Consider the following 23,785-nt stretch of genomic DNA (forward strand, 5'->3'; position numbering starts at 1 on the left):
CATGTCATTCTCTATTCACTGCTTTAAAATACCCGTCACCATTGATGCGTTGCAGTATACTGTAATATAACAACATTGACATTTTATTGTCCTTTATTTACTAAGGAAAGGTCTCACTGAGTCCCAACACTTTGTTTTCAGGAGGGTACTACTTCTGCTGCTACATTGGAATATGTGACCAATGCCAAACCCCATCCACATGAGGGGATAACAACCTCCAAGTTGCACTAGCATAAATGCATATTATTGGTTCTTTCGGTAAAGTCACGTAAATAGAAAACAAAAAACCCACGACGTTTCGATCGCAACACAAGCGGTCTTCTTCAGGTGGCAATCCATAGAAAGACTGAATAATTGAATCTGTGATGTGGACTGGGGCCATTGATGTACAGACAGATCCTGGCCACCTTACAGCACCATGCTTACAGCCGCTGGCAAGCACTGATGGTCATCCTTCCCAAGCACTAACCAGCCTCAGTTCCGCTTAGCTTCTGAGTTACGAATTGATTGAGCACATTCATGGCTATCCTGCTTGTTGGCAAATGTAAAACATTTTTATCAGCACCCTCCCAAAGCCTTTGCAGCATCTCATGGCTCATGGTCCTGCTATGCAACAAACCACCCCAACATCTGCAGACGAGCCGATCTCATTACTCCATCTCTTGGGCGCGTTTCCTACTTAATCTCCCGCTCAGTAAATCAGTCTCAGGCCATCGTCCCTTCTAGCGCCGTGTCTTGTTAATAGCCATAATTATAGTACAGTAGGTATCTAACCCGCCTATGTTCTCTAATCCACGTGGTTGCTCTTTCTGCCTCGCAGTTTAACCCCAAACGTGCGTCGTGCCCCGTGCTAAATTTGCCGACTTTTCAGCCTCTGTTCCGTCCTTTTTTAGTGTCCACGTTTTTTTGTTGATCTCGGGTTTGTGACAATTTCACTGCATAGCCAACGCTGAACAGAGCACCCTCAGTGTAATCGCGCAACAACACAACATTTAATAAAAACTCAAGTGACCTCCGACAGTTGCGAAATAGCGTTGCGATCGCACAAGCGTCCGCTTGCGATCGTTTTGCAATCGCGTGACCCCACCCCCATGAGCATTGCAAGTTGAAACGGTTGGACCATGAGCATTGGAAGTTGAAACGTTCGGTCACTAGTTTAAGCAACTCCAAATGCTAGCGGCCATATCGGGAAAAAACGTGATTCTCAAAACCAAAAACGCCACTCCTCGATAAAAAACATGGATTTTTGCCAAATATCCTAAATTTAGCAGTAAAACAAACTAACATTGAAGCTCCTGGGTAAATAAACGTCGTCGTTCCGTACAAATGAAGTCTTGTTTTGGTTTAAAAAAATGAAAAATACACACAAATATGGCACAATGTTCGCTTATCTAACTCGCTGGGAGCGAACCCAGCGAGCCGAGTTCTATTCCCGCTTACAGCCAACACCAGCGACGATTATCTGAACTGGTCCTGCCCCCCCTAAGTCGACTCAGCCTTAAATTAATACCTGGTGTGGCGTGTAACCATCGCCACTGGGGAGACAAAGGCGTCCGGGCGTGGTGCTCACCACCCATCTCCTCGTGCGCCAGAGGTGCTCGCTAACAGCACTTGCTGCAACAATTTGTTAAGGCTATAGGGGGGGGTTGTCTTTGTATACATACACATACATAACTGTCCACGGTGGCGTAACAGTTAAGTGGCTAGACAAAAATGAAAGCACGTGCTGCTTTAAACACAGGGCCATGCTTGACTGCGCTTTAGTACAGCACACACGGTTGTGTGTTGGAGAGTAAATCCACAACATTCACAATCTGCAGTACGACGTTTCTCCAGTAATTACGACAAGCATCATCAGGCGACATCCAGATGATGCACATCACTAAAAAAATAGATTCAATCCGGATGTCGCCTGAAGCTAGTTGTAATTACTGGCGAAACGTCGTACTCAGATTGTAAATGTTGTGAATTTACTCTCCACACTTTACACTACACTATACACTACACTATACACTACACTATAATTGTAATGTTGTAGTGAATTTACTCTCCAACACACAACCGGTGTGTGCTGTACTAGTAACGAATTGCCATGTTTTGTTCATCTGACACAACCTTGCTAATTGGCTGTGTCAGGTTGGTGGCGGGTTTAACGACGCATTTATATTTACGCGATCTAACCCAAAAACAAGCTCTATTATGCATAATGTTGGTCGCGACAGTCTCCCACGTGTTAAACTGACATTCGTCAATGCCGTCATGTATACGTGCATGATGAAGGGTCGTTGCCCAAACCGTTGTCTAATATATATTTATATTCTAGTTTTCCTTTAATGCGTTATTGAAGAATGTGCTGAGTTTGTTTTCTTAATTGAGCTTGTGCACCACCGCAGAATCAGAATATGTATTTCTACTGGAGGAATCCGATGAGCCATAAGGCTCTTTTTCACAGATGTCCAATAAGCGGCAGGTCGGAACTTTACAACAACAAACAATATAAACATACGGTAGCAGTGAAAAGTAGAGGAAAGCAAATCACAAAAATGTATTACTAGCAACACAAAAATGTGTTTTTATTTTACCAAGTAAAGCCCAGTGAGCTTTTAGTTTATTTTTCAGAAGCGACATGGCCACAAATGATAGCTCAACGAAGTGGCTTATATCATTTGGAAATATATAGCAGCTAAATAATCTAAACACGCCTTTCAATATGTGGAGGGGTTAACACTTGGAGAAAATATCTATGTAGCGGCACCATAATCATGTTTAATATGGAGTGATTATTTCAGAGCGGCAATACATTTAAATGCTCATTAGCCTCATTATGAGAAACACACACAACGTTAAAACAGTGCGGTAAATGTGCCTTGTCCTTGTATCCTGAATTAATAATGACCACAAACAAAAATCTCTCCAAACTGGTTTCGCCAGTGCATTGAGTGCTTTGACAAAACGTGGAGTTTGCACTGTATCGCTACGGGGTAAAGGCAAATGTATTCCAGACAGACACTTAATAACGCTGATCTCACATAGTTCATGGGCCAATGCAGAAATCGGTACCACCTAAGATAGCACAACGCAACTTTTGTCGTACCGATTTATGTATACGGCTAATGTGAGCGAATTACTTCGAAAACGTTTTGGTTTAGCCATATTTATTTGTTGTAGTACAGTTAGACTGATAACTTTAATCTAAATTGTCTTATGGTTGTTATTGTTTGACTTGCATCCCACTGGGATTTTTGCACACAGCATTGATATACGGTGCTTTTTCTGGAAGACTGCTGTTTTTTCCTAGATTTTTCTGTTTGTGCGTAGTCACTTTAAGATGTTTCTTGTCCATGTTTTTGTTTGTTGCGGTTGCACCCGATTCAAGAGCCGAATGGCTCACAGGGCTATACCAAATAAATGAAAAATTTAACTGAAAAAACTTGATAACCCCGTTAATTTCAAATGCTTATCACGTAATTCACTGTTGTTGACCATATTAATAAACTAGAACCACTGAAGTTAACCCACATCAGGTGGTACAGACAGATGAGATATCTGGTCCGGAGTTAACGTATTAACCCACCCACATTCACCCAACTCTGTCCTTCCATAGGTTCAATACGGATGCAACAATGCGGTTCTTGTCAGTCGCTCAGATAATACGAAGACATCTCAAAACGCTATGCAGTTGGCAGGAACACGTGCGAGTTTGCAGAGGTTATTCGTCTGTTTTTTTGTTTGTTTTCCAGCAGGAGATTAAGGGCAAAAATTCTACAAGGCATTGAGGGAATTAAGATGACACTGTGGTATAACGGTGTGAATCACCGCACTTGCAATGTAGAGGTCGTCGGTTAGATTACATCTCCTGGCACGGAAATTAAAATCCGGGGTAGGGTTATTACACACCGGCTCCCCGCCCACCACCAACCTCGCCTCGGTTCACCTACAGTCGATCTGTCGCCTGGTGAGGTAAAGTATGGGTAATGCCATCTCTTACAGCGTGAAATAATTTGGCAAAATACGCTATAGAACAGTGGTTCTTAACCTTTACTGCAGCCTTGCATCCCTTTTTATTCTCAATTGTAAAAAAATGTAGTGTTAACAAATATATAGGTTTGATTAAAAAAGAGTAGTTGTATTTACGTGCCCGTGCTTAATTTGTATTTCGATGATTTACCTTCGAAAAAAATCTGGCCATGTCTCGCACCCCAGGTTAAGAACCACTGCTATAGAGGCTCATCTCTGCCGCACCCCCCTTCGACCAGCAGTGGCGTGAGTGGGCAACTGCTGGGCTGTGCCTTTGCCTATAGAGGTGCATATGGAGATACTCATGAGAGGTAGAGACTGTCATGAAGGATAGGAGAGAGAGGCTACTGTGGAGGTCGGCATGGCGTGGTTCATTTAACACGTATGTAGCGTAACATGCCTTAGCTTTAGTCCGTGTCAATGATGTAGTGTCTTTACATTTTATAAAAAAACTCATTATTTGGCCATGCTGCTGCGTTGGCAGTGGTGCACAAGTACAGATAACTGAAACTTAACACGTCCAACAAACACAGTGGTCTTAAAAGTTAAACATATTATAAGGCAATGGCCCTTCCACACTGCAAATAATCATAATTTCAACTTGTAAAACCAGCCCACAGAATATTCGACCACTCTCGTAGAAACAGAATTAGTCGAGAGACGCGAGGAGGTTGCACTACCATAAGCCGAAAGGCAGCTATGCGATAAGTTTGTGCCAGCAATTTCCCAAGCTCTGCGGTCCTCCATATAGTAGGTGTTATTGGCAAATTAATGGATGTTTACATGTGGGAGGAAACTCGAGGCCAGAGAGGTGTGTGCTGTAAAGAAGGGCCATTATCCGAAACGTTACCTAGCTGTCGTACCATTGCCAAAAACATCACATTATATATTTTTGTTCATTTTAAGGCCACACGCAGTGTTATTGGCACTGAATGTGTAAAGTTTTTTTTACTTGCGATAGCATCCGACAGTGTGAGCCAAAGTTTAGAAAAAATGTTTTACTTATGTAGAGGAGAGAAATACGCGGTGCGAACAGTTAAGCGGGTGCAACTGAGGGCAAATAGGTGTGCGCGTTGCAACATGAGGTTTGCACCGACAAACCGACTGTAATTAAGGGGAGAAAGTAGGTGCAAACCGAGGTCGAACAGGTGGGTACGCTGTGACGGGAGATGGGGGGTGATGATAAGGGATTAATGGGACAACTGCCGCCTGCCTGGCGGCAGCTTGGGGGGGGACACGTGAGGACTCGAAATGAGGGGAGCTATATAAGGGGAGTGTGCGTAAGTGGAGGGGAGATGTTGCCGGGGAATCAAGAGTGAAGACATCTCGCCATCGCCGCTCCAGCCGTCAACGGGACCTCAACCCTCACGCCGTCGCCGGGCGGGTGTTGGCTGAACCCTCTGCCCGGGACAGACGGGTGAGCGGGTCTGAGGGAGCGTAGGTGAGGGCAGCAGTGGAGATGCAGAGTCGCTGAGTGCGGAGCTGCTGTGTGCGGAGTAGCTGAGAGCAGAGTCGCTGAGTGCGAAGTCGTTGTGTGCGGAGTCACTGAGTGCGAATACGCTGTGTGCAGAGTCGCTGAGTGCGAATACGCTGTGTGCAGAGTCGCTGAGTGCGGAGCTGCTGTGTGCGGAGTAGCTGAGAGCAGAGCTGCTGGGTGCAGGATAAGTGAGGTGCAGAATAGATAGGAGCGGGGAGAAGTCAAGTGTATGTGTAGAGGTGTAATTGTGTATGGGAGCGGATGGCCAACAAACACAAGGGGCGTGGTTAGGGCCGTACACATAGGAGGTGCTCACACCGACGTCCGCACCTGCATCCCTCACGGGCCCCTCCCGGGGGCCGAGTACTATAAAAGGTGGTGAGCCGGAGGGCTCGGGGTCGGGGGTATCAGCTTTAACCAGCGAAGACGGAAGACCAGCTAGCATAGGCCCCGGAGCTCCCCTGGCTCGCTGTCCTTATCAGGGCCGACCAGGGCAAGCCGGTGGCGTGGCCCCGAGAGCCCAGACTGACGAGCCGGTCTGGAGACTCAGGGTGCCGGGATCCCAGCTTGACCAGGGCTGGGATAGGTAGCCTCCCCTAGCTCCGTAGTGGAGGACTTGGGCATAGGTTAGCGGGGTTAGAAGTTGTGTATCCCTGTAGCCGAGTGAAGGGGACGATACCCCCTTAAGTATTGTGTGTACCCATTACTGTGCACAAGTTGGTGTCAATAAATAAGTGTGCCTCCGACCCTGTCGTCAAGCCTCCTGATACTTACTACATCTGGGGTCAGAAGTAAAACGTTCAACGATGGACACACGAGGGACGACACGTACCAGGGAGTCGGAGATGGAGGACACCGCGGCCGAATCGCCACCAGAGATGGCCGAGGTCGGATCGGAGCAGCCGGGGCCGAGTACACCCGCGCTGCTACGACAGGAAGGGGGGGATGCGTCGGCCGAGAGACTTCGGCTGGCTCACTCCCGCCTGGCGGAGCTGCTCTACGCTGCGGCCGCCGCGTTGGAAGAGATCACGCGGCTGGGGGCTGGAGGGGCTGCGCGGGACGACGAGAGCAGCCGACGCGCGGCGACATTTCCCGCCACCCCGACGCGGCTCGCGGTTAAATTTCCCGCCATCACTACAGTGCGGGCAGAGGGCGGGGCCGGCCCGCGTCAGGTGACTGCTGAGGGCCAAGCACAAGCCGTGACATCATCAGCACCGGCCAGCGCGTCAACATCAGAGCGACCGGCGATGCCATGCTCGCAGCCCGCCCACACTGTAACATCTGCTGGGAGCGACGGAGCGCGATCCGCAGCCACGCACGTCGCGTTACAGCAGCAACTGCCGCCTCTCAAATAATTCGTGGGCGCGGACGGAGACTGGGGCGGCTTCAAAAGGCGGTTCATCGCTCATCAAGAGATGGCGAACTGGACGGACGCCGAGGCACTACGCGCGCTGCCGGCGATGCTGGACAACGACGCCCTGGCTACCCTCACCTCGGCGCCTAAGGAAAAGCGCGCCACGCTGCACTTGGCGCTGCAGATGCTGTCAGCCGTCTATGGGCCGCCTTCGGACTGCAGGCAGCTGTTCCACGATCGGCATCGGGGCGCGAACGAATCGCCCCTGGCCTTCCGGACGGCTCTCCTGGCCCTAGCAAAGGCAGCTTTTCCGCGGATGGACGAGGAGGGAGTGGACGCCATGGTGGCTGAAAATCTGCTGCTACTCGCTGATGAGCTGGACGTCGCCGTCTTGGCTCAAGACGACACAGAGATGTCATCCCTGCTGGTCGCGCGCCACATCCACGGGGGCTTGCAGTCCCTGCGTCGCAAGGCCGCCAAGGGGGTGGCCGGCCATGCCATGGCGGCCACCACCCTCCCATCGGAGGAGGTCTGCGGGGTGGAGCGGCGGGGGGAATGGAGATCGGCGGCACCACAGGCTCGGAATGGACTGAGCCGCCAGGAGCAGCCCAGGCCATCTGGGGCGCTCACACGCTGCTACAACTGTGGCCTGCAAGGCCACGTTGCTTCAGGATGCCGGGCTCCCCGTCAGCGCGGGGCGACACCTCGTCAGGACGCCGCGCCGTCTCCACCCAAGCTCCAGCAGAGAAATACGGCGAGTCGTGGCACCTCACACGTTTGGCCCATGCACACATCCGACACACACTCACGCGCTCAACTGAACAGGGCTCGAAAATCGCCGGCCGTTGCGCCCGTTTGTTCTGAAATGCGGCGAGCGCTCCAACCGGGTCAGTGGTCGGAGCTCGCCCATCGTGTCGTTGCAGCGTCGGCGGGATCGTCGGTTGTGGTCGGTCATATTGATGGGGTAGAGGTGCGGATTTTAATTGACACAGGGGCATCGGCGACCATTATATCTGATTTGATTTATAACATCCTTCCCGTTCAAAGTCGTCCCTTGCTCCCCGTTGACGTGCCATGCTATGCTGCTAACGGGGGCTCGCTGGGCATTATTGGGCAAATCCGCGCCAAAATTTGCATTGGAGACATTAAATTATCCGGGCCTGTTTTGGTTTCCTCCTCACTCGCGGTTCCGTGCCTGTTGGGGACGGATTTCTTGGCCAAAATGCCCATTCGTATCTTGATTGACCAGGGGTGCATTGAGCTCCCGTCGGGCCGACGTGTTACATTTTTGTCTTCCCCCACCACGGAGCGTCGGGCGTTTGCCACCGTGCAGGCGCTCGTGACAAAAACTGTGCGCGTACCCCCGGGGGCGCAGATGCTCGTCCCTCTTAGGTTGCGTCGGCCGTTTGCTGAAGGGGTTGCGGATCGGGGGGTCTTGTTGGAACCATCTCGGGCCGGGGTCAATGGACCCGATTTGCTAGCGGCTCAGACCATGGTGAAAGGGGATGGGGACCCCTTCATTGCAGTCCTTAATGTAGGATCGCGAACGGCCGTGGTTCCTCAAGGGACCGTGCTTGCACACGTAACGCCGGTACCCTATGAGGAACCACTCGTGGGTCAGGTAAGCACCGATCCTCCGTCGCGACCGCATTCGGACTGTGATGACGGATGGCTGGATGCGCTTTGCGCGGGATCAGTGGACCTGTCCGACTCGCAGCGTGCGCAGCTGCGAGTTCTCCTGAACGAATTTGCCGACGTTTTTAGTCAACACAAATTTGATATTGGTTGTACTAAATTGCTGCGACACCATATTGACACGAGTGACAGCGCGCCAATCCGCCAAAATCCCTTTCGGTTGAGTCCCGCCGAAAAGGATCATGTCAAAACGGCTGTTGATGACATGCTAGCCGCCGATATAATTTCCCCTTCCAACAGCCCGTGGGGCGCGCCGATCGTTTTGGTGAAAAAACACGACGGCTCACTGCGGTTTTGTGTCGACTTTCGGCGATTGAACAAAATTTCTGTGGCAGATGCGTACCCGCTTCCTCGAATGGATGAGTCGCTCGATGCCTTGGCGGGGGCGCGATTCTTTTCCACCCTCGATTTACTATCTGGATTCTGGCAGCTTCCTCTGGATGACGAATCAAAACCTAAGACTGCTTTTCGTACACTGCAAGGTCTCTTCCAATTTAACCGCTTGCCGATGGGCTTACATTCTGTGCCGGCAACTTTTCAGCGGTTAATGGAACTGGTCTTGGCAGGCTTGCAATAGGATTCGTGTTTAATTTACTTGGACGATGTCATCGTCTTTAGCAAATCCTTCGAGGAACACCTCCAGAAGTTGCGTGTTGTTTTTCTCAAAATGCGGGCTGCCAATTTGAAATTTAAACCGCAGAATTGCCATTTGCTCCGCGAATCGGTGCGGTATTTGGGTCACATTGTTGGGCGCTCGGGGATATCCACTGATCCCGCCAAAACGGAATGCGTCAGCTCCTGGCCGACTCCCACCTCGGTGGGAGAGGTCAAGAGTTTCATTGGGTTCGCGTCGTACTATCGGCGGTTTGTGGCTGACTTCGCTACGATCGCGAAACCATTGCATGCCTTGACGTCCAAGGGAGTCAGGTTTCATTGGGGGCCGGAGGAGGAGGCTGCTTTTCGCGCCCTCCGGAATGCCCTGGAGGGGGCTCCGCCATTGAATTACCCCGATTTCTCACAACCCTTCTTGCTCGATACAGACGCAAGTAACACGGGCATTGGGGGCGTGCTGTCCCAGCTCGTTGGGGGCGTAGAGCATGTGGTGGCTTACGGTAGTCGGGTACTGTCTCCAGCGGAACAACGGTACTGCGTTACCCGTCGGGAATTATTGGCAATTGTTTATTTCATTCAGCAGTACCGCCCGTATCTGTACGGTCGGCGTTTCACCGTCCGTACAGATCATGCGGCTCTACAGTATGCTCTGCGGGTTCAACAACCATCGGGCCAGTTGTCTCGATGGTTGGAGATTCTCCAAGACTACGACTTTGTCACCACATATCATAAGGGCGTCCGCCACACGAACGCTGACGCCCTGTCGCGGTTGCCACCCACTTCGGAGTGCGCTTGCCTCTTGGGTTCGGGGCGTTGTAGGCCCCCGAACGTCTCCACCGATTCGGTCCTCGTGGCCGCCGCCGATGCGCCTTCGGCTTCGGGTCCTATCGAGCAAGAAGGGAGGGATTCGTTGCTGGGGTTGTCGGTCGCGGAATGGGGACGCCTCCAAATGGAGGACACCTCCCTCCTCGCTCTGCGCCGTCGCACCGGGGGGGTTGGTCAGGGGGTGGCGAACGTTGACTCGTGGGGGTTGTTCCAGGGTCTTTTAATGCACTGGGACGGAAAATCCCGCCGCCAACGGCTCGTGGTGCCTGCAGCATTAAGGGGTAAGGTGGTATGGGCTGTTCATGAGCGGCTTCTGCACTTGGGGGTTCACAAGACCTTTGCCACGCTCCAGCTCGATTTCTTCTGGCCGGGCATGGCAAAGGACGTGGGGGATCTCCTGGGGTCGTGCACGCAATGCGTGCAGCGGAAGCCACCTGCAAGGGGGTCCAACCCTCCGCTGCAGTCCATAAAGGTTTCCCGGGTTAACGAGCTCGTTGCTCTAGACATTCTCGGGCCATTTTCCGCTACACCCAGGGGGAATAGGTATTTATTGACAGGGGTCGAATACTTCACGAGATGGCCTATGGCCTGGCCCCTGGCCAACCAATCGGCGGCAGCCATCGCGGAGGCCTTTGTCCAGGGCTATGTCCTCGACAAGGGTGCTCCGGAACGGCTGCTTACTGACCAGGGTAAGAATTTTTCGGGGAAACTCCTCCGCGAGGTGTGCGACCTCTTGGGTACGGGGAAAATTCGGACCTCCCCGTATCACCCACAAACTGACGGGATGGTTGAACGGCTGCATCGGACCATCACGTCTATGCTGTCCCAGCAGGTATCGGAATCCCAGACAGATTGGGACCTTCGTATTGCCGGTGTGTTGCAAGCCTACAGGATGGCTCCCCATGCGGCCACCGGATTTTCCCCTTTCTTTTTAATGTATGGCCGCGAGGCTAACCCCCCTGTGATGACCCAGCTGAAGCTCTCGGCGCCTCAGGCGAAGTCTACATTGTCCGAACACGTAAAATTTAATATCGGCAAATTATCTGAGGCGCGGGAAGCGGCCGTGCAAAATTCTGAACTCCGCCAGCAGGCGAACGAGAGGCTTCGGCTGGGGCGGGTACATGTGTTCAAATGGAAACCAGGGGACAGGGCATGGTTGCACTGTCCCCAGGTGCCGCTGGCGACCTCGTCAAAGTTGGTAAGGCCGTGGCGGGGGCCCGTGGAGGTCGTATAGGTCTTGCGGCCGCAATGTGTACGCGTCAAATGGGGGAGGCGTCGGTGGTACGTGCACCCCTCAAGGTTGAAACCGTTCATTGCGCCGCCCCGTGGTTCGCACACATGCACGCATGGCCAAACGTGTGAGGGGTCCGCCGACTCCCCAACGTCGCTGCTCTCGCCTAACCTGACATCAACTGTGCCATCTCCAGGTGCAACTGGAGTGACGGCTCCGCGACCGCCAACCCCCCCCGGGGGGGTCGGGGGTCGCTCGGCAGCGGCACCAGACTCTCTCGCACCCGGACCGTCAACAACCGCCACTGAGCAGGCCGGGACGGGCCCTTGTGACGGGCCCGCCGCGAGAACGCGCACCAAAACGCGCAGACTATTGTGAGGTCGGCCGTTGGGGGGCCTTTGCGGACGAGGGGGGGGAGGCGCCTGGGGCGCGTGTATATATATGGTGGTTTTACGGAATGGGGTATTTATTCGGGAGGGTGCGCCGGGTTATTTTTTTTCTTCTCTTTCTTCTACCTGTTTCCTGTTGTTGTTGTTGTTATGGTTGTCATTGTTCTTGTTAAAATTACGCGAGGCACACACGGGTTTGAGGAGGGATGCACCTTTATTCTGATTTTGTTGCAGCCGGGGACGGCTGCGAGCTGTACAGGGGGGGGGTGATGTAGAGGTGTAATTGTGTATGGGAGCGGATGGCCAACAAACACAAGGGGCGTGGTTAGGGCCGTACACATAGGAGGTGCTCACACCGACGTCCGCACCTGCATCCCCCACGGGACCCTCCCGGGGGCCGAGTACTATAAAAGATGGTGAGCCGGAGGGCTCGGGGTCGGGGGTATCAGCTTTAACCAGCGAAGACGGAAGACCAGCTAGCATAGGCCCCGGAGCTCCCCTGGCTCGCTGTCCTTATCAGGGCCGACCAGGGCAAGCCGGTGGCGTGGCCCCGAGAGCCCAGACTGACGAGCCGGTCTGGAGACTCAGGGTGCCGGGATCCCAGCTTGACCAGGGCTGGGATAGGTAGCCTCCCCTAGCTCCGTAGTGGAGGACTTGGGCGTAGGTTAGCGGGGTTAGAAGTTGTGTATCCCTGTAGCCGAGTGAAGGGGACGATACCCCCTTAAGTATTGTGTGTACCCATTACTGTGCACAAGTTGGTGTCAATAAATAAGTGTGCCTCCGACCCTGTCGTCAAGCCTCCTGATACTTACTACATATGTAACCATACAGATAGTTATAGGAGTGCCTATAACTGGCGCAAGAACAGGTGAATAAAGTGTAAGCAGGTGACTGGTTACAACGTGTCGGTGTGAGTAATTATTGAAGACACTACACTTAGACCAAACAGGGATTCTACCTCCGATTCGCGCGGTTGACTACATACGGTGCGAAAAACGTTAAATGTACATACATTAAGAGCTTGTAATTTAGTAGAAAAATATGTAAGGCTTGGTAGATATTGACAATGGCGTGTTTCTGTGTTTTGTTGACATTGCGTAAAGAGTAAAATGTCGCAACTGTTATCATTGACCACATCTGCATTGCGCGTGCAACTACAGGGCAGTAAACACACGGACAGACAAAAAAACAAACACGTGTGTGTATATTTTTACTGGAGAGTTTGGGTACAGCCGTGATACGCAAAGACATCACCACCACCCGCCCGACAACTGACGGCGGGATGCTACAGATCGACAGGACTGGAGGCGTGAGTCGATCAATATTTAATGTAACCACAATTATGTTACATTGCCTCACTGACATTTCTGAGGAGACAGAGATTCCGAGACCACAGCAAAACGCGCCTTATGGTTCTTTGGGGGGGGGGGCAGTGTAATGCTTGTCCACGTTACCATGTCCGAGGATGAGAGCGGAATTACATTGAGGACAGAAAGATGAACATGTGGATTGGAGAACACACACAGACTAATGACATATAGGTACAGCAATTCAAAGTGAGGACGAGTGAGTGGGCTTAGGCATGGCACGTCACGGCGAAAAGGGGTGATGGCAAGCAGTAAGGATTAAGAATGATGTGGTATCACTGGTGGCAATGTTAACTACCTCGCCTGGTATACAGGAGGTTGTGGGTTAAATCACGACCGTGACGCCTGTTGTATATTTGGAGTTTGCTTGTCTCTCTCCCCATGGTCGCATGGATTTTTCTCCGGGTCCTCTGGTTTTTCCCTCCACATTTATAAACATGCGTTTAGAGCATTTGGCTGCTATTAATGTATACGTGACAAGGCACTTCGTTGAGCTATCACTTGTGGCCTGGTCGCTTCTGAAAAAGAACCTAATATCTCAGTGGGCTTTACCTGGTGAGATAAAAAAATATATAGTTAAGTTTGATTTGTATATTTGTTTAAGTTATTTGTTTACCTTTCCAAAACGTTGCACTCCTAGTGTGTTTGTATTGTTTGTTGTTGTAACGTTCTGACCTGCCCCAACTGGACATCTTTGAAAAAGAGCTTTATAGCTCATCCGATTCCTCCAGTAGAAATATTCTGATTCTGAGAGCTTGTCGCATAATTTGCTATGAGTTTCTCCAAGACGCACGGTAACACTTCCCCCCCTCACTCGCACGAGTCAAGCTTGAGGCTAAGCAGTGCTGTAAGGCTTTTTAAACACTGACAATGAAATCATCGCTGGTGTTCATGACCCCTTGGTGGCCGCACTCGGTGGATTACACTTGGCCTAAACAATTTAGCCTTGGAGGTGAAGTGGAATTCTCTGATATCCGTGAGTGACGCAGTGCAGAGGCAATCGCCTTATCTCCTATTTCACAATTGGCACAACATTCCGAAAGTTGTAAGCTGCTCGCTAAAATGGACAAACCCCTGCCATTTCCTTTTACAATAGCATGTCAACATTGATCTATCAAATTTAACATCTACAGTGGTGTTCTGCTTAACCCTGTCACACACCAAATGCAAACAATTACCGGCGCAGTAATATACAATCTCATCCTTTAGTAGCCAATATCACCTTTATTATTCAATCTCACCTTAATATCCAATCCCACCTTATTATCCAATCTCACCTTATTCTCCGATCTCACCTTTATTTTCCAATCTCACCTTTATTATCCAATCTCACCTTTATTATCTAATTTCACCTTTAGTTCTCAGCACTTCGCGCCCCCCCCCCGCCCCCACTGACGTCCTCTTCTTCTCCACTCCCCCAAATGTGTGCAGACACTACTGACTCGATTGTATGTAGGGTGTGTAGGCAAACATTCCTACAAAATATATTTCTTTTTTTGGGGGGGGTCCACAATTTAATTAAACCTGTTGGATCAACTTTTTACCCCCACATCTGGGAGTGGGTCACTTTCTATAACTTGTTGATTCAGGCCTTCTGAAAGGATCTTGTAATTAAGTTGACGTACAAACGGAACGCCGGGGCTGTTATAATCGATGGCTCCTCATGGTGCAGCTGTGTTGGCAGCGGTGCACAAGCACAAATAATAATTACAAATCAACACGCGCGTCAATACCACTGTGACGTTTACAATAAGTACTGTACATAATAGGTAACGTTTTGAGCAATGGCCATTCTGCACAGCACAGTGTAAGCCGTGTAACAATGGGAAATTCATTCATTTGTCATCTTAACAAGATGGCCCACACGTTATTCTTTTTTTCATAATAAACTTGAAAGGAATAATTTAATGAAAATTAACTTACCAGTAGTGATTGTTAGACTTCTCAAGCTTCTTCTTGAAGTTATTTTTGTTGCCAAATGACCTAAAGTTGCATTTGTGGATTTTCTAGTTACACGGTACGACACAATATATATAATACAATCTCAATGTGTCGAGAGAGTATTTAAAATTGGGGAGAGAAAAAAACGAAATCTGTTTTATTAATTTGAAACTCCAGTGGGGATGTGGACACGAGGCCTGTCTGTCTCTCAGTTCCCGCTCAGTTTTAACAATAATTCAAATTTATAATTGCGCACTCCATCCTAAGATCCCAATGCGCAATGCATGAAAAGCAGGAAACAAAAACAGGTCCAGGAGAAACCGACCAAACTAAAGACGGAAGGGCACTTTAAAGAGATGGGTTTTCAAAGCAGATTTGAATATATCTGCCTTTAACCACCCCACCAGTGCCACCTTTATAAGCCCTCTCACGTTGCACACACCCCCACCCCCCTTTGCTTGCGTGAAGGAATGTACCCAAGTGAATAGCGCGTAGCCAGAGAGTGTAAGGGGAGGGGGTGCACATTTATGGGAGGGCATTAATGCGCACACCCCCACAAGCTGAGCCAATGGGCAATGTTACATGTCACACAAAGACAAATATTCCCCGTATCGCCTTCAAGAGACTGTTGGGGTGGTTGGCAAGTGCTGTTAGCGAGCAACTATGGAGGCACCGTGGCAGGGCACACGAGGTGGTCTTGAGTGGTGAACACCACGCCGGGCCGTCTTTGTCTCCCCCAGTGCTGATGTTTATTACACACCGTGCCAGATACGATTTGTTTTATGACTGAGTCCACCGAGGGGATGGCCAGAACCGATTCATATGTTCGTCATTGTTATTTGGTGGTGTAGAGTGAATCGAACTCGAGTCGCCGGGTTAGTAGTGCAGTGGGCCAACCGCTACAACAACATCCGCCCTTTACCACGAAGTGGTGGTGACGACACCACGGCGCTTGTGCCATGCTAGGTGCATTTTAAGGCCATGCTAGGTGCATTTTAAGGCCACGCGAAGTGTCGAAGAAGGCCCGCTGGCAGGAGGTCACGGAACAGACCCAAGTGTCATTGGTTGACTGAGATGACTGGTCGATGCATCAAACTACACTACCTCTCCGCACAAACACACACATACAAAGATTACCCGTGTAGCCTTAACAGACTGCTGGGGAAAGTGTTGTTCGCAGTAACACATAAGAAGGCCAATGGGGGTGAGTGGCTACCACCACGCCCAGCTGCCTGTGTCTCCCTCCGTGTCGATGTTTACACACCGCACCAGGCACAGTTCTCATTTGAGGCTGAATCGACCTTGGGGAGGCCCAGGACCAGTTGAGATAATCGCCACTGATGATGGCCACACAAATAGACACGCAAACACACACCTGTCCATTCCTGGCCACGGACAAATTGTGGTGGCGCATTCCTACCGGAGTGGCTGAGGGTAAGGGCAGGAGAACGGTTAGAGGATACAGCACTGCGTTAGTTGCCAAGGGATTGTTGTTGTTTTTCAATTATTTGTTTTTAGGCTTTTTTTAAAATCCCAACACAGATTAAGAGGTCTCAGCCACAAATAACTTAAGAGACCACTTAACCTTATCCCCCCACCCACCGCATCCGTCCCTGCCCCTCCCGCCCAGCAATCACGTGCCCATTACAAACGATCTCAAAACATCCACTCCCCTCCCTATTGGGTGTGAGTGAGAGGGAGGACCCACGCACTCAACCTTCACCCATGCAAATTCAACCCCGACGATGATAGAGCTTGGAAAGCTGAATGGAGTTCACAAATCACAAACTCCTTCTCGTGAAAGACCCGACGACGCAGAAGATATATTAAACCCATGCTCCATAATACAGGTATTTTTTGGGTTAGATCGCGTAAATGACCAAAAAACATGTATTATGGATGATATTGGTCGCGAAAATCTACGTATTACGTTTGAATTAAAGCTTTCGTGACTGCAGGAATTAATATTCTTGGGTCTTTCGGTAAAGTAACGTAGATAGGTTCAAATACATTTCAACCGAGAAGATGGGTACAAAGTGAGCAATCATTGGAAGGACGTTATTAACCAGTTTAGGTCATAACTGGCTGTGATGTTTCCATCCTATCTTCGGATGTTAGTAGTTATTTTCGACTCTCCGGTTTTACATTAACAGGTTAGATGTCTCACAATAACACAACCACCGTCGCTCGTGTCCTCGATGTGGCGGTGGCTCTGCGATCTTACATTGACATGCTAATCTCCAGAGGTGGGACAAAGTCATTGTTATGCAAGTCACAAGTAAGTCTCAAGTCTTTGCTCTCGAGTCCCGAGTCAAGTCGAGTCAAAGATGAGGCAAGTCCAAGTCGAGTCTGAAGTCATCAAAATCATGACTCGAGTCTGACTCGAGTCCAAGTCGCATGACTCGAGTCCACACCTCTGAGGTGGGACAAAGTCATTGTTGTGCAAGTCACAAGTAAGTCTCAAGTCTTTGCTCTCGAGTCCCGAGTCAAGTCGAGTCAAAGATGAGGCAAGTCCAAGTCGAGTCTGAAGTCATCAAAATCATGACTCGAGTCTGACTCGAGTCCAAGTCGCATGACTCGAGTCCACACCTCTGCTAATCTCTCACAATACAATGGCCATCTCCATGCCTTCGTCATCGTGGAGGTTGCTCTCCAACCTTACATTTACATGCAAATTTCTCACTTTAACATCACTAGCCCCGCCCACTGCGTTTATGACCCTTGGGCTACACCCATTTCAAACCTTTGTAAGCGATCTGCGAGCCACCCTCACGCACACGCACCACGCAAACACGACATCTCCGCTCTCATGACAACACGCACCAATCACACGCGCGGGAATGCGCTGGACGGGGGGTCAGGGGTTAAAGGGCAGTGACGTCACACGGACCAGGCGTGCTAGACGCGGATGTGTATTGGGAGCGGCGATTGAGGGGTTAAAAGGGGCTGTGGGACGTGTGTTCGGGGTTGGTCTTGGAACGAGTGTTGCTGTGCGTTGGTGAAATGAAGAAGTGCTTAAACCATTCTACGACGCCTCTTCACCTTTAAAACAGCCTGCCTCGGCAGCTTTCCCGCTTTTTTCTCCTGATGACGATTGCTTGTGTTGCGATCGAAACGTCGTAGTTTTTTCTTAATTTTGTTATTTTCTTTGAACATATCTACGTAACTTTACCGAAAGACCCAAGAATATAAACCCATGCTATTTTTATTTTACCAGGTAACGCCCATTGAGCTATTATAGGTCTTTTTCAGAAGCGACCTTGATCACAAATGATAGCTCAACGAAGTGGCTCATCATGTGGAAATTTATAGCAGGCAAATACTCTAAACGCACGTTTTTAAATGTGGTGGGAAAAACAGGAGGACCCGGAGAAAAATCCACCCAACCACGGGCAGAAAGAACATGCGACCTCCAAATATACAGACGTCGGGGTTGGGATCGAACCCACGACCATCCTGTACACCAGGCGAGGCAGTTAACATATTGCCACCGCGGCACCTCTCCCTGGCTTCCATCTCCCTGCCGTGTATATTTTGGGCAGCAACCCCTAAACCGCGTTCACTGCAAAAATCATGGCAGCAGCAGATGATGCGGATACTCGACGATGATGATGCACAAATGGAGAATTTTTTAAAATCTCCGACAGTGTGCACCAACTGTGGTCACCACCCAAAACAGAACCATGGAGCTACTCCTGATACTATCACATGGCTCAACCACCCCAGTGTAAAATCACAGCTGTTGCCCTACAACATCAGCCAGAATCAGAATCGTTATTTGTCCTGGACGAATCCAATGAGATATGAAGCTCTTTCTCACAGATGTCCAATTTGTACCTATAGAGGGGTGGTGCTCAACCAGGTGTGAATTCACGAGACCAGGATTACCTCACTTGCAAGAATGCCTTGGGTTACTCGTCTGCCAGTTAGAGGGCGATGATGACTAGGCACAATCCCAATTGAGTAATTTGCAGCGTCATTTTCGACTTTGCCAAATTTGGACCGTGACGCCGGCACATGATGGCCCACTCTCGTGAATGACGTCAGGGGATCTTTAACGTCCACGTGTGAGTGAAGCAGGCGGTGCGTAGTGTTGTTACGATTAATGCACACAGCGGTAATAATCAGGACGGTCGCTGGATTCGAACTGGGAACTTCTGCAGCGAGCGGTGAATGCGTTACCGCTGGGCCGCGTCACCGCTCGTCATCCACGATTGTACGCTCAGCATGAAGGTTTTCTCAGCCGGTGGTTACGATTCAAAGTTGATTTTTGGCTCGGGCCATGCGATTATCTCACAAAACCTGTCGTTGGAACCCCTCCACCACACGATGTTGCTTCACGGCCTCTGCTGTCCACAACGTGGCCCTGCAGCAAGCCGATAGCGCCTCTTCTATGCATGGCATTGGTGGTCACCCATCCAAGAACTGTCCAGACTCAACCCAGACTTAGCTTGGGGGCATCATCTCGCTGGGACCATTGGGCATGGAATGCAATCACTAAGCTAGACAGATGGAAGGCGGCATCTGAAGCTGACTTATAAATACGTGCTGTGCTTCGGAGCCAAACTGTTGAGTGGACGACATTGGACGCTCGACACTATAATCAACCACACCTCCTCGATTCATACAACGCCAGCCAGCCACAATCCCAGGCCCCATCCATTAATGCCCCCCTCCCTCCCACAGTGTCCCCGACTAATGCCCCCCCCCCCTCCCAGTGTCCCCGACGAGTGATGTGTCTCACTGACCTATATGTGCTGCAGAGGCAAACCATTATATATGTTATATAACCGTCGGTCGATTGCGAGCACGGATTTAAACAGTATTGCACACTCCATGTTGCCAATGTCGATTGGGGTTGAGAGGGGCTTGCAATGCTGTGGACTGCTCTATGAACCTGGTCAGTCCTGTTATTACCGCAAAAGTACCGCGCAAGTTACCACCTTTTCCTAGCCCCCCCCCCAACCTTGTCACCAGTGGGCCTGGCTCACAGCATAATCTGATTGGCTGCAGAACACGTGCCAGCCAGCGGGAGGAGGGGGCGAGGGGAAATGTAACTAGACACCTGAGGATCCACCATCGTGCGTTTGACCTCGACCGTATGCGAGAGTTGCTATGGGCGCAGTGGCGTAGCTAACAGTGGTGCAGGCGGTGCAACTTCACCAGGACCCACGGACCGCAGGGGTCCAGGCGTCAGACTATAAAAAGATGGGGGGGATTCGACAGGGTTTAGGGTGGGGCCCCCTGTCCAGTTCATTTAATTGTATAGGGGGCCCCATTGCATTCCTGTCGCTGTCCCCAATACCAACCACGTTGTGCCGCAGAGCACCGACGAGGGCCGTCAAGGCACGCAGAGGTCATGCGACCGGCACCGTGGTCGACAAACTCACGGCGCATGTCAGCACTTGTTTGACACGCTGGCAGAAAAATGCTTTTAAGGTTCAATGCAGCAAGCTCCATGGAAGACTGGGGCCGCCTCTGTTTACTCGGCGGCGAATGTTGATGATGGATACCTTAAACCGTGGGGAGGGTCGACGTGGTAAAACACCCAGGGATCACTGTGGGTCATCATGTACAACTGAGGCTTGGGAGTGCAGGTTTATGAGCCAGGACCAAGTGGGATTTAGCGATTGTGATGCTGCTGCTGCGTGGCTCGCCGATGTGCTCTTTCGGGTTGTGCTGCAGTGTGCTGTTTGGCATCCGACGTTTCGCTCCACGTTCTGGTATCCTCTTTAGAAAATCCATTCGGTTCCTGAAGAAGATGTGAAACAATGTTAATGTTATGCTAAATCAAGTAAGACACAATAATTTAAAACATTGGAAAATTCAATACACGAGGCACATGAGTACAATTGGGGCCACGCAACCCAAACTATGAACCGTATCGTAAACTCACTTTAGTCTGTGCTCCTCCACTGGAAGGGGAACAGCAAAACTACATTAATAATCTCTGCTGAAGCCCTCTCATAATGGCCAGCAGACCTCGACACTGGCATTGAGCTCCTAAACACATTGCTGCTGCCATCATGTGCGCAAGAATAGGCTTAAAACATTCTTCTTTATGCACATTGCTACGTTCCTTTTCATGATTTCCATAAGCACTACATCGTCTTGCTCTCATTCAGCTCTTTATTTTATCGTGTTGAGCCTGCTCCACCATGAATACATACTCTAGTTTGACATACTCTGTTGTGTTTTCCACTGTGTCCCTATAAAGTATGGCCTATATAGATTGTTGAGGCAAATACTATTGGTGAGCACCTGTTCAGGCCACTATGGCACACAAAGTCGTGGTGGCCAGTCATGCATCCGTGCCGTCTTTGTATCTCCAGTGGTAATGCTTACATACCACAGCAGGAACTCATTTAATGCCGAGTTAACGCAGAAAATAACCCCAGCACAAGTTCAGATAATACTTACCACTGACGTTCGCCACGTCCTGTAATAAAAGCCAGGTTACCGGGTTCGTAGCGTGGAGTGCTAATTTAGTCAACCACTGCCCATGTAGGCAGACACATGGACACACATGGATACATGCACGAACTCTGGAAACCAAACAGATCGTTGCCAATGCACTGAGATGTGTGACCCCTGCATTGAGTCACAGCGTTAATAGGACTGGCACACACAGATGCTCAGCGACGAACTGATATCCAACCCCTCCCCAGCAGTAACAGTATAAAAAAAACTGGCGGCCGACCGAATCCGAGTACATTTTCTGATGAGCTGCGCAGAATGACACATTCCCGTTAATTTTGGAGCACACTGCCACACCTGTATGGTGCTGGGGCAAATGAGATGGCCAGTTATATAGAGAAATAAGTAATATTTATAAACACGCTTTTATGAAGAACTCCATGACTCCAGGAAGTGGCCCCGAAGCTTGCCATAACGTAAGGGACCGTGGCTAATTACAGCCAACGTCAGTTGAGCGTGGACAATTAGACCCAAACCGAAACATAACATATAAAAAAAATGCTTAAGAATATAGATTTTTTTTTTATATATAATATAGTACTGTCATCAGTATGACATAAGTATACCACGTTTGCAGTCGATACCACATTGGGAAGTGGGTTAAATTTTGATACAAGATTTGAGGATACAACAACGACAACAACAACAGACAGAGCGAGTTAAAATAAAGCGTGTAATAATAAAAAAAATTTAAACACGTTTGGTGGCCAATAATAGTGGCGGTCTTTGTCACGGCCAACATTTCAGCCTTGTTTTCCGACACGGAGATAAGTCTACACTTTAGAAGTGATGTTAACGCAGAGACTGTTCTCCATAATATAGGTTTTTGGGTTAGATCGCGTAAATATGGATAATATAGGTCGCGAAAGCCTATGTGTTAAACAGACTCCGTTCTCCATTTGTTGCCCAAAGGCCTCTGCAATGTTGCACTGACAGCCGAGAGAACGAAACTAATCTAACTGTTAACGCGTTGGAGAAAATACTAAATACATTCACACTGACCTGCATGGTGAAGTATGGTCATACGCACCCCCCCCCCCCATGCCTGACATGGCGTGAGTCCTACTCGCGGTAGCGGATTGGCAAATCGCTGTAAATCAGGGGTGTCCAAACTTTTTGCAAAGAGGGCCAAATTTGATAAAGTGAAGATGCCCGGGGGCCAATAGTTCCTTCCGACATTTTTTTACCACAAAAGTTACGTGAAAACACACTGTTATAAAACAATTTTCATTGTCACAATTACCTTTATTTTTCAAATGACAATGTAACCAAATATAAGTCACTCAGGCAGACGTGAACAACTCTAAAAACACAATTCTGCCTTTCATTCAGTCAGATAACATTGAACAAACTGTATAGAATACCTTAAATTTCCATGAGTTAAATATCTTTACCTCATGAACATTTTAAACAGGAGTTATAAGTAATGCAAAGTGGTCTGTTATCATTAAACTTTTAAATGAGTGAATTTTGCCCTTGCCTTTTACAAGATCTTTCAGGAAAGCAATAGTTTGTGTCACATCTACAGGTAAATAACATCAACAGTTATAACCAAATCTTATTCAAGAGTTTAATAAAACAAGTGCCATAAGTCCAAGTGCATTAGTGTGCTTTAGGCTTTTCACTGTTAATAGTGACAGATGTTACAGTTCAAAACACTCAATTTCAGATTGATCAAGGAACAGATAACTTGCTGATACTAATGAGAAGGGTGATACTGAGATATAGATTTCAGTAAAGAGACCAGGTCTGGCTTGAGGGCAGTGGTTGAGATGCGTAAAATGCCACGCAAGTGGGAGTCACTCATCCTTGACCTCAATCGGTTCTTATTTAAGTTCATGACTGAGAATGTTTGCTCGCACAAATATGTGGAGCCGAATAAGCTCAGCATTTTCTTAGCGAATGACCGCTTTTCTGGAAACCTGCTTTTGTCCAGCTGCCGGTAAAAGTCAACAAGATAACACTGCTGGTGTTTTCCGCGGCACTCATCGTCACACTGCAGCTCAATGAGCTCCAGCTGCAGCTGTGGAGGAGCATCATCAGGGTCCACGGAGTAGGGAGAAGAGAAAAGCAACATGTCCTTTTCAATAACTGCAAAGTCCCGAAAGCGTTTGTTAAATTCCACAGAAAGAGATGCGATAGCTGTTGCATAACTCTTCATTTGTGCACCGATGTTGTCCTGTGGGAAACTGTCAATGACCTCTTTCAAAGCTAGGAAGTGCGCGGTGCAGGGCTCTGTTTGGGACAAGTGTCTTTGGAAAAGTTGCAGTTTGGTTCCAAAGGCCTTGATGTGAGCATATAGCTGGCTCACCACTGCATCGTTTTCTTGAAGATTAACATTCAGCGCATTCAGATGCTTCGTTATGTCAACCAAAAATGCCAGATTTGCCAACAATACAG

At 49.4% G+C, this 23,785-nt stretch overlaps 1 protein-coding gene across 5 annotated transcripts in view; it reads left to right on the forward strand.

The window, feature by feature from the left end:
- Nucleotides 1-12,801: 12,801 nt before the first annotated feature.
- The window catches only part of LOC144736281 (ATP-sensitive inward rectifier potassium channel 10-like), a 39,527-nt gene continuing 28,543 nt past the window's right edge, over nt 12,802-23,785 (forward strand). For all 5 annotated transcript variants that reach the window (XM_078618918.1, XM_078618921.1, XM_078618917.1 and 2 more), the window contains exon 1: nt 12,802-12,909. The gene's annotated coding sequence lies outside the window, so the exon portion shown is untranslated. The remainder of the gene's footprint in view (nt 12,910-23,785) is intronic.

Source organism: Lampetra planeri, chromosome 60 (genome assembly GCF_965212315.1).
Source record: "Lampetra planeri chromosome 60, kcLamPlan1.2.h2, whole genome shotgun sequence".
Lineage (NCBI taxonomy): Eukaryota > Metazoa > Chordata > Hyperoartia > Petromyzontiformes > Petromyzontidae > Lampetra > Lampetra planeri.